The sequence below is a fragment of the Anser brachyrhynchus genome (assembly GCF_964034855.1).
Source record: "Anser brachyrhynchus genome assembly, chromosome: 1".
In the NCBI taxonomy this organism is placed as follows: domain Eukaryota; kingdom Metazoa; phylum Chordata; class Aves; order Anseriformes; family Anatidae; genus Anser; species Anser brachyrhynchus.
Window position 1 is genome coordinate 42035764 of NC_137694.1, and position 11142 is coordinate 42046905.

Genomic DNA, 11142 nt, shown 5'->3' on the forward strand with positions numbered 1-11142 from the left:
TCGGCTGTGCCAACATGATGAAAGGATGGAAGCACAAAGCTCAGGGCAAAGCAGGATCTGGAATCACCCTTCTGGCCTCAGTGTGGTCTCAGGTCAGCTTGTGCTCCCTGTGCCATCACCCTCTGAGTCAGTATGAACACACCTATGCAGAGAACATGCAGTCAATTTAGGACATCAGAAGCAGATGACTGTATGCCAGAATATCACATTTGTTGATAAATCATGCTGCTGGGTTTTGGATTTTTTTTTTATTATTATTATTATTTTAAGACTGATGGCTTTATATTCTACAAGGACTTTAGGATAAATCAGAGGAATAATTATCTATGTAAGTGTGTGCAGCAATTTCTCTGTTAGTGAAACAGAAGGAAATCCTGACAGACCTAGATAGGAGGGATGAAAGGACACAGTTTTCCCAGGAATAAGACACACATTTCAGAATAAATGCTGTGTGTAAAGAATATGACAGTAGACTCAGTAGGATATCAAAAGATATGGGTATGATAATGTCTGCATTATTATTTGTTACGAATTTCAAAGACTGCAGACTGGACTCCAGAACGGTTTATTATCTGGGCTCAGCAAATCACCTCTGCCCTTGTTTACTGGTATTAGTGAGTAAAAAGGGAATAATACTGTAATTCAAGGAATTACAGCAAATTTGTTACAGAGCATTCACACCACCTAGCCAGTTACTAAATGATATAAACATTAAAAAGGCAAGACCCCACTTATGCTTCTGGAATGGTAGAACCTTTGTATTAAAGTGAAAAATAATGTTACCCAATTTGAAAGCAATAATCCAAGAGGGTATTGTTGATTCATGTATACTGCAAGAAAATCATTGTGAGCTACTACAGGCTTCTATTTATTTTTCTGTGTGTCATGTGTCCCACCCCCCATACCACACCCCCTAATACCATAGCTGAACTGTGGCTGAAATATTGCTTTTCCATCCCCCAGATGGCAGTGCTGCCTTCCAAGATAATAAGGCTCCCTAGCTCTGGGAGAGAAATGTGTGCCAGTCTCTGTCTGGCTTATGTGCCATGTTCCTTTGTTTCAGAGGAAATATGATAACAAATTCTCACGTAACAAGGCTAGGGTAATCAGGACGGGTTTGCTTGTCCGACACAGCAGCCGCCTTCTGTTAGGGGCACCCACCAGCTCACAGACCATTTGTAATAAACGATGTCTGCAAACGTGAGTTGGAATTTCTACCAAAATTTATTTTAAATGTGCAGTTTCTGGTATCATCTAGGTGCACTAGAGAGGAAATAGGTGAGATGGCCAACTTGGCTCTTAAAGGATCTGCAAAAGAAGAATGTGTGTGCTAGTGTCAGTCCACAGATCTTTGGCACTGAGCCTAATCCTGCCTCCATTTGCCTTACCAGAACAACCCTTGAGGTCCTCAGCAGGGTGGGCGCTGAGAGGTGTTGCAGATACCTTGTTAGTCTGATAAATCTCCCACTGGCTTGCAGGGTGAGATACTCACTTGATCTCTCTGTGCGTTTGTGCAATCTCCTCAGAGGCCTGAACAAGAACTGAGCTCAGTTACACCCACACACACTGCACCTTTAAGTGGGTAATCTTTAATAGGAATTAATTAACTCTAGGTGCAAAATAATGGATGTAATGGAATATGAGAAATGTGGTTTGTGAAAGTGGCTGCCAGCTCCAGTGGCACACTGAAAAGGGAATGAGGAGCACTCAGCCCCACAAGAGGTCCTGGGAGAATAAGCCCAGTTGTCGCAGAAAGTGAAGCTTTTTAGCAATTGAGAATCCAATCGAATGGTCTGGCATGTTCTCTTCTATTTTGAAAATAATGAGAAAGGGCCATCGGGGTTGGGAGGGTGTGATCTTTTTCAAGGATCTTAATTCTCATTACAGCTTGTTTTGTGGCTGGCGGGGAAGAAAAAGAACTAGGACTTCGTAGTGGTGTTTGCATCCTGTTCCTTTCCTTCACTGGAGATGTTTGTGTGTGTCATGCCCTCTCCAGTTCTACTTCTTGAACATCCAAAATCACAGGTGGCAAAGAACTGCTCTTAAAGATAACCCCCTTACCCTGGCCTCCCATTTTGTGGTTTGCAATTCAGTAAGGAGAGGCTTTTTCTTTTTTCCCCACCTTTTCTGCTCTGGTGACAGAGCCTGTGATGAAAGGTTAAACGCAAGCAGAGCCCCGACACACATTGCCCATTCCATGCCAAGCCCCAGGATGCAGGGCCCGTGTTGAAATGAGGCTCCCCAGGTAGGGGGTGGCAGTGGATGAAGGTGGGGAGGAGGGCAGGAAGTGCACAGGGAGTCTGTGACAAAGACAAAGGCTTCATCCCCAGTCTCTACTGGAGCTGCTGCTTCTCTGTGCTGCTCTTTAATTGGAGCAGGCAGTAAATATAACCTGGTCTTCCCGGTTAATAGGATAAGAGAAATGCAGATTTAGTTCAGAGCAGCTACTGTGTTGCTAATGGTGCTTGGGTCACGGCTCCCATCTTCAAGCCCTCCTTTATCCTCTTTTATTTCCTTTGTAATTCTACCTGGAAAAAAAATAAAATAAAAAAATGTACATCTTATTTTCAGGAGGGAAATGTTTCTCTTTGCTTAACAGCTTTCTGTAATTTTCCCCTCCTCACCCCAAATTTCTGTCTCATCCAGAGTCATGCTTTCTAACCCCACACCCTCATGACCACCTCTTCCACTGACCTCAGGAATTACTAATTCACCTCACCTAAAACAAAGAGCTATCAAACATAAATCATGCAATCTCAGCTCTGCCACAGCTGGAATTTCTCTTCTGTTCTCTGCTAGCTGCAGAGAAGCTTATGGAAAAATCAAAACAAACTAAAAATAAATAAAATCAAACCCACAAGCAATATTTTTTTTTTCTAGTGGGAGCACTCAGCCCTTTAGCCTACCACAAGTCCAGGACTTCCTTATCACACTAACACACACATAGTCCAAAAAATAAAAAATTGTTAATAAAAAGCAACAGAGATGGCATTTGAAACAGGGGGAAGAAGCTGTCCTTCCAAATGTGGTCTGGATTTTACACTGTTTTCTCAGTCAAAAACCCTCTCCTTCTAAACATATTAGCAAAGATGAAAAAGACAGTTTGGTTTAAAAGCTGTACTCATCAAGCCCCTAAAATATCTTCCACCTCCCCGTACCCCCCCAAATCTACATACACTGAAGAGGGAGAAGGAACTCAGCCATTTAAAGACACATCTGCTCATCCCCAGAATTTGATTTCAGCTGTCACCAACTCACCTGAAATCATTATATGGGAAACCAAGCTTATCAACTCCAGTTTCCCATTTCCAGTGATTACAGCACTTTGCAATTCTGATATTTTTTTGCCTGCAGAATATGGCAGACTGAAACATAATCTTGGTTTATTTTTTTAAGTAACCAGATTGTTCAGTTCAGAAGAAAACCAACACAAAATAGAAACAATATTTCTGCTGCTTGAGAATAAAGATCCTTCCATCTTTTAGAAAAGGTTTGCTGCCAAACTGATGATTTTTCTGTGGCTAAAACATATTTTACATTCAAAAGTGAAATATGTAAAGTTTACTGAAAACAGAGACATTTTATCTGGAATATAAAGACCCAGAACAGTCTTTTCCATCTAAATTAGAGAGAAAGCTTGTAAGTGCTTTGTATGATTTCCATTATGTGTACAAAAAAATAAAAAAAAAGGTTTAACACAGCTTAGAAATAAAATCTCCCTTTTATTTCCTTACAAAAATAATAAAAAACATAGAAGACAGAAAAAGAACATGTTGCTACAGTTGTATTAAATCACCCTGACATTAATATTATGCATCCTTCATTATTAATAGAACATTATAAAAATAAAACAAGAAAAAAAACACTGGTATCTTCTACTCAAGACAGAGGTGGTACTACACCATCTGGGATACATCCATCCCTGGGATACTTGCAAGACATATGTGGATGAAGGGATACGGTTGAGGATTTCTCCTTCTTTTGAAGGGAAATATGTATATTTTTCTGTCTCTGTGTGAAAAACAAAACAAAAAAAATACAGCTAAGCAAAAGAAGTTGTTAGAAGAAAACAAAAAGATGAAGTATTTTAGGAGAGAGCACTAAACTAAACAGGGCTCTGAACTTTCTGCAGAGATCTTCATGCCCAAGTTCTGTTCTTGTTTTGGATAGGGAACCTTAATTAGAAATACACAGGTTGCATAGGAGAAATGTCTGTCTAATCTTATATTTTAATTTGAACCTAAATCCTCTGTCTAACTGCTTGGGTCAAAAAGGGCAGCAGTGTTTTACAGCTTAGCTGGCAGAACTTGGTTAAATGTATGTCTCCTGACAAATCAGTATTTTTAAAAGCAGAGGTGACTCAGAGATGCACGAGGCAGTCAGGCTGTGCACCTCAACAGCCGTCAGTTACTTTCCTCTCCAAATCCTCTCAGGAAAAGCAAGCCTATAAGGAAAACAGGTATTTTGATTCAGTGGCATCTGTTGTAAATATGCATAATATTAAGACAAAGGGCAAAGAGTAGGTGTCCCTTATCAAATTTTCCTGGGGTGAGAAAGCAGGAATTTGCTATAGCTCCTCTTCCGCAGTTAGACAGAACTGAAAGCCTTCCTGCTCCTGGTTTTGCCTTTTTCTGTCAACTACTATACAGCTGGAGGACAAGTTTCATTCTGGCCATTTTAATTGCAGTGTTCATCAAGACTACTAATAAACATGAACCACCGCAGTGGCACTTTGTGCTTCAGAGATCTTGTTCTGTCTTGCACAGTGCCAGATTTTGTTTACTTATGTGAAAAATAACTGATTCAGCCAGTGAGCAACCGCACTGATTTCACTGGATGAGCTTGAGGTAGAGCTTGAGTTAGGCCTTCTTCAGCAATGGTGAGGGCACCAGCCTGGCCCCAGGGTCCCTACCAAGGAGTGCAACCATTCTTGCACACAGATTGCATTTCAGCCAGATACTGTCAGTTCTTATTAGCTTTAATTTTTGATTTATTTATTCACAATTACTACCCAGAATATTCAACCTGGACCAGATTCTGACATTTTGAAGGCCTAATTACCAGTCTAACAGGAAAGCCTACATTAATTGTCAGTAAGATAGTGTGACTGTTATCAAAGTAACAGCTGACAACATGCCCAAATGCCTGTTATCAGTAAAGGAGAAAGTCTGCCAACTTTATGCTAAAGTCAGTTTTCACTCACTGTTTTTTTGTTCTGGAACTTACATCAAAATGCAGAGGGTGTTTCCAGAAAGAATTATTATGAAGAGATACTGAAAGGGAAGGTGAAGGAGGGAGAATGAGAAAGAAAAGCTGCATGGGGAGTTTTTCCCTGGATGCATAATTTGGTTGGTGCAAAACAGAGGATGGGAAGCAGAAAAGAAGAGGGATGATTTGTTTTTCTTTTCATTTAAAGTATTGGAGACTGGAGACAGGTTGTTGGGAGTGCTACAGCAGTACTCCTTCTGCTTCTAAAATTTCTCAGGGGCTTGATTAGTAGCTCACAAAGGTTTAAACAGACTCATTTATGGGAAGGAAAGAATATTTCTACAGGGCACATATTTGAGATTGGCCTATTTCTTTTTTTCTTGTCATTTCTTGACATTAGTAACAATAATGCAGGAATTTCAGTTAACAAATTCCTTCCTATTGCAGGGACCCTGATGTCTTCTGCTCTGTTCTGTAACACATCGTAGCTACAGCTTTTACTGTTTAACAGTAAAGCCCTTAAACCTGAGAGGTTCACAAAAGGTACTTCAAGTTATTTTGTAGAGATGTTTATGACATAAAGTCTCATAAATTTCTCTGAACAAAATTTTTATTGTGTCTGTCTGTGCCAGTGAGGGAGATGGCACCTAATGCCATCACACACACAAGTTTGCCATGAAATTTCATATGGGACACTGGATGTGCCTTCAGGCAGAACTCATATCCCCGGGACTTCATACCATACAACAAGAGCAAGTATTTATCTCCATTTAAGTTGTAGATGAAAGTAAATAGGCATAACTGGTCAAGTCCAAAGAGGAAAAAAAAAAGAAAAAAAGATAACTTCAAAGATGATCACATTTTGGTACTGACTAACAAAGTCACTATTGAACTACGAGCTACTTGGCATCTTTTCCTCATAAGCGATTTAATAAACCACTAAATAATATGGAAAAGTAAAATAAATAGACTGCACTGGAAAGTGATCAATAACTCACTCCTCTTACCTTTGAGATGCTTCTTTCTGGAGTAGATGCCAGAGAGATCTCTTTGTGGTACCAGTTATTTTCACTCACTGAGGCAAGCTCAGTTGTTTAAATATGCTTACTCCTCTGGGAAATTCCTTTGTCCCACAGTCTGTGAAGCTTTATCCCGTTTTGGTAAGATCTTAGGATAGCCTGGGTAGGAGTAGTAAAAATGTGTCCCATAGAAACTGGTAAAACTTCTTTTTAGAAACCCATTTTTTGGCCCATCTTGGGAAAGTTTTAAAATATAGACAGTGTTTAGCAAATCCAATTGAGAAACAATTAATATTTCAAATTGATGGGAGCAGCTGCAATAAGTTGTAAGTTGTGAGTTTGGTTTTACAGGTATTAACTGTGCAAACTGACAGTATTGGTGTTGGACTGAAGTCCTTTTGGGGAAGGGGATTTTCTATGGGGGCATCAATGTTTTCCTTGCTTTGAAACTCTAGCCATACCACCAGGAATTCTTCAGAAACTGCCTGTGTTTCACAGGGAAACAAGATCAACCAATCCTCTTAGAATTTTGCATTTACTGAAGAATCTAACTGTTTTTCATCATTATTCAGGGTCTTGCCTATTAGAAACTCAAGAGCTAGTACAATCCCATTCTGTCTCCTTAAGTGTTACGGCTTGAGTTTCCCAAAGGCAGTTTTAACTTTCTTGATTGCCTTCCCTGCTGTACAATCTAACACTGAAGTATGATTGCAACTATCAGTTGACCCACTTCTGTGCTCCTAATCTGAAAAATAATCCTAATTTAATTTGTAAAAGAATGTTTGTTCATTTTTTCTTGGCACGGGAGATTTGGATTGAGAATTAGGGTTTTTCTGTTGTTGAAATTCACAACGTTTTCCAGTCATGCTTTGTAATACATTTCTTCCTTTTTTCTCTCATGACTTGGTTACGTTTTGCTAATGCTAATTTGCTATTATGGATCTACAGAAAACTCGAACAAAGTGAAAAGAAATATTCCTCTTGGCAACATCTGACTGGTTCAAGACCCCAGATAACATCCAGGTCCAGTTTGAGTTTAAAAGGCTTTTCCTTCAACAACCCTCCCACATCTTCACGATACATTGAGGGAAGGAGGAAAGCTAACATTGTTGTAATATCCTTTGCTCATTTAGAAGCAACGCTTTTAGAAGGAAATAAATATGATATTGTGTACCCACTTATAACAGCCATGGGTAAAATTATGCTGCATTGGTTATTGTTCTTTACATATATTACCCATTGAAAAGGAAATGAAATTTGAATTAATGGGCCCATTTGTAAAAACATGATTGTTAATATTAATATGCAGGGTAAGTCATTTGGCAGGAGCAGAAATAAATTAGTGGGTGTCTCAAACACAGCATTTCACTGGAGACCAACTGCACAGATGCTGAAAATACTATCCTGTAGTTAAACCAGTGTGCTGGGAGACTTTGCTCAGAATTCAGGGGAAATATCGGAGCACAGATTCCCCGCAGTATGCTCTTATTGTCCAAAAGTCTACATACGCTGCCGGGAGTTTATTAGTGCTTACGGAGAAACAGCACTCTGCAAGGGAAGGAGCTGGTGGAAGTAGCAAGCTCCCCGATTTCCTTCTGCAGCTGCTGGGCTCATGCTGCGACTGCAGAGTATTCTAGATGGATTTCTCCGTTGGAAAAAATAGCCACGGGGAGTTTGTTTTTGTAGGCTCAGGCAGAACTGTTAAAACCAAGATTTTGAACTCAGCCCTGCCTGTCTCAGTAGTGCTCAGGCTATCTTCCACATGCCTCCAGTGTAAAGGCAGGCATCACAAGTAGAAAGACTGTGGATAACTTTTATTGCCCTCAGACATTCAAGCTCACAGGATGACACCCTGTCCTTAGTTAAGAGGTAAAGCTTTAGAGAACTCACTGGAAATCCAATTAGTAGATTAGAAGTTTTGCTAGTTGATTATTCATGTTTCTAAACTATTCATCTAAAAATACTCAATTTGATCTTTCAGCAGGATGCTGAAAGCCTTATTTGTGTGCACCAAGTCCAAGTTTCTCTTAATTATTACTTATCTCCCAGGAACTGAGCTTTTGGGGAAATGAAAAGCCACCCACCATAACTACGTGCCCTTGTTTGTAATATTCTTCATTACCTCTGATTCTTTTAAAAAAAAAAAAAGAAAGTATTGGAGTTTTTCTTGCCCATTTCAGAGGCAAGTACAAATTACCTTACTGACACAAAGCTATCAATCTCTTGCCCTGAAGAAGCTATGGAGATTAATAAAAAGCTCAGTTTTGTTTCGTTGGGGGGGGGGGGGGGGAATGTTTTGTCTTGTTTTTTTGTTTTTGTTTTTGTTTTTTTTTTTTATAATAAGGAATGACAACTTTTTCTGAAATCAAAGAATCCTCACAGAAATGGGCTTTCTTTGTTTCTGCGAAATACTTCACATTTTCTTTCATTTTATCCATTCATCAAGCTTTTCAAATGTAACAGTGGAATAACAGTTAGAAAAAAGCAGGACAATCACTAAAATGTTATATTCTGCATCTGAATACTAAGAATCCCACTAAAACTCAACATTAAAGCATTGTTTGCTGGAAAAAAAATCAGGGCTTTGATAAAGAAAAACAAAAACAACCTTGGCTTTTCCAGCTTTAATCAAGTAATTTGTGCCCTAGTAAGGGCTCTGCACTGCTGAGTTATTTTAGGAGCATTTATCACAGGTGTTTCACATGTGTTCAGCACATCCTGATTCTAATCCTCTTAATACGCTTAACAATAGTAGGGCAGCTTTTGAGAACAGGCAAACTGGCTCTCCCAGTTATTTTGGACCGTGTTCTTACACAAGCACTATTTAATTGGGATTTGAATCCCTGTTCCAGCACTCATTTCATCCAAAAGCCAACTCCATCTGTGCAGGAGGTTCTTATAACGCATCACTGGGCTGAACAATTCCTGCTGTATGGAAACAGTGACACGTACCTGGAAAAATAAAATCCTTAGGCCAGTTCCTTCCATGTTAATGCAATGTTCAGTGCTCTGGACACCAGCCATTTGAAGGAACTTTCATCTTCTGGGTTGCATACTGCCTGGAGTCTTCCCAACCAGTTAACTAGCACCTGGACTATACTGTGGGCTTATGTTGTGATGCCATGCAAGCAGTAGCAGAAATAACCCATAGTTCTCTAATTAGCCTCATTAATTCATTACTTGTGAGAGTTCCTAGCTTCACTGATTGTGTGATAGATTACAGCAAGTGCAATGTGTATCCCAAGCCAAAGGTGAGGGCATGTAAGAGAGCAATGTCCATGAGATGATCTTCAGATCCAGCAGGCAATATTTCTGTTTAAGTATTTAACTTTTTTTTTGTAAGTACTCCAGGTCATTTTTCTTCAAATGATTATGCTTTTACTGTGTGATAAATAAGATTCTGCCTGAAGATACCAGAGGGCATGTGGCACCAGAATAATATCTCTGCAGCATATTTTGAGTGGTGATCACACCATTTCTAGCTCACCATATGGCTTGGTGCAGATGTCCTAGCATTAAAATGACCTTCTTCATTACATAAAGGTCACAGATGCAGAATTCAACATTTTGTAACCCCTGGCATAGGTACAGGCTATACAGGGAGTACACCTGTTGCTTTGCCCACAGTTCAGAATGCTGTCATCCAATATTTGACTAAAATACAGGTATTGATTTCTACCTTATGTTGATGTTAGTAACATCAGTTAATAAACTTAGATGTCATTAAACACTTCAATTGCTGATATTAACAACAAAAAAAAAAGTTAAAATGCTAGAATCAATTTCTGCTTAGGTTTTATTTTGGTAGCTACAGTAACCAGAAGCATCACATTCTTCTTTTCTGAATCTCTGTCAATGGCTGTTTTGTCTCTTTAGCAAAATAAAAAATAAAAATAATAATAATTAAAAAAAAAAAAAAAAGAACAGAAAGTTAAGTTAAGGCAAGGATCACGGGTTTCGGTACATAAAAGAGTACATAAAATTCCACTCTGATCAAGAAAGGCTTTTTCTGCATCTCACTCCTGGAGTGGGCAGGGTGGCCAGCATTAACCACTCCCCACCTGCTCTGTTCTGCAGAAGCGGCCCTGTTCCAGGAAGGCTGAGCTGGGTTCCCCTGCCCTTCTCCCCAGCCTCTGCACCATCCTCTGTTTCTCTGACATAAAACCTTGAGGTGTCCTCGGAGTATTTTTTTCTGCTGCTCAGTGCTGCCTCAGTCGAGCAGCATGTTGAACAAGACAGAGTATGTGGCCTCTTAATTTAACCAGGGTTGCAAAGGTCAGTAAATGGCATAAACAGATAGCAGAGACATGCATCTTTTCTTCCCGGGTTGTTCAACAGTATTGTCTCTTGCTGGTTATTACTAGAAAGTTGCAGTTTACATGCGGCTCTGAAGAATTGCTATATATGGTATTTTAAGCAGCGTACTCAAAAATCATGCCTGACATTGCTCTTTCTAGCTGACCACCCAAAAGTACTTTTACACAGCCACTCCACCTTCAGTAGTCCTTTTGGAGGGATTTCACCAGTATGATGCTAATAAATTCAGGAAATTTGAAAATCACGTTCTCTCAGCTAATCTCAGAGCACCTTGTCAGGCACACTCTTTACCTTCTCTGTGCATCTTCCTTAGCAGTGAGCTTTCATGAAAGCCACTGATTTACTATGTTTGGGATACAACCAAAACATGCTCCCTGACAACCTAATTGAACTAGGAACACCTGACAAGGGAACATTTCATTAAAAACGGATAACAACCAGTGATCTGGGATGTGGTCTTTTTTTACTGAATAGAAAAAAATAAAAATAAAAAACTCTAAGGCATATGAAAAGTTGACCAAAACCAAAACACACACACATAAAAAGAAAAACCCAGAACTGCATTTTATTCCCACAGGTAAAGGGACAAAAAGAAGTG

At 39.5% G+C, this 11142-nt stretch overlaps 1 long non-coding RNA gene across 1 annotated transcript; it reads right to left on the reverse strand.

The window, feature by feature from the left end:
* Positions 1 to 307: 307 nt before the first annotated feature.
* LOC308186761 lies at positions 308 to 10857 on the reverse strand. Its single transcript, XR_013944280.1, has 3 exons — positions 9180 to 10857; positions 6216 to 6386; positions 308 to 2528 (listed from the first exon to the last, which is right to left on the reverse strand). It is a non-coding gene; the product is annotated as an uncharacterized lncRNA (long non-coding RNA).
* Between the last annotated feature and the right edge of the window lie 285 nt (positions 10858 to 11142).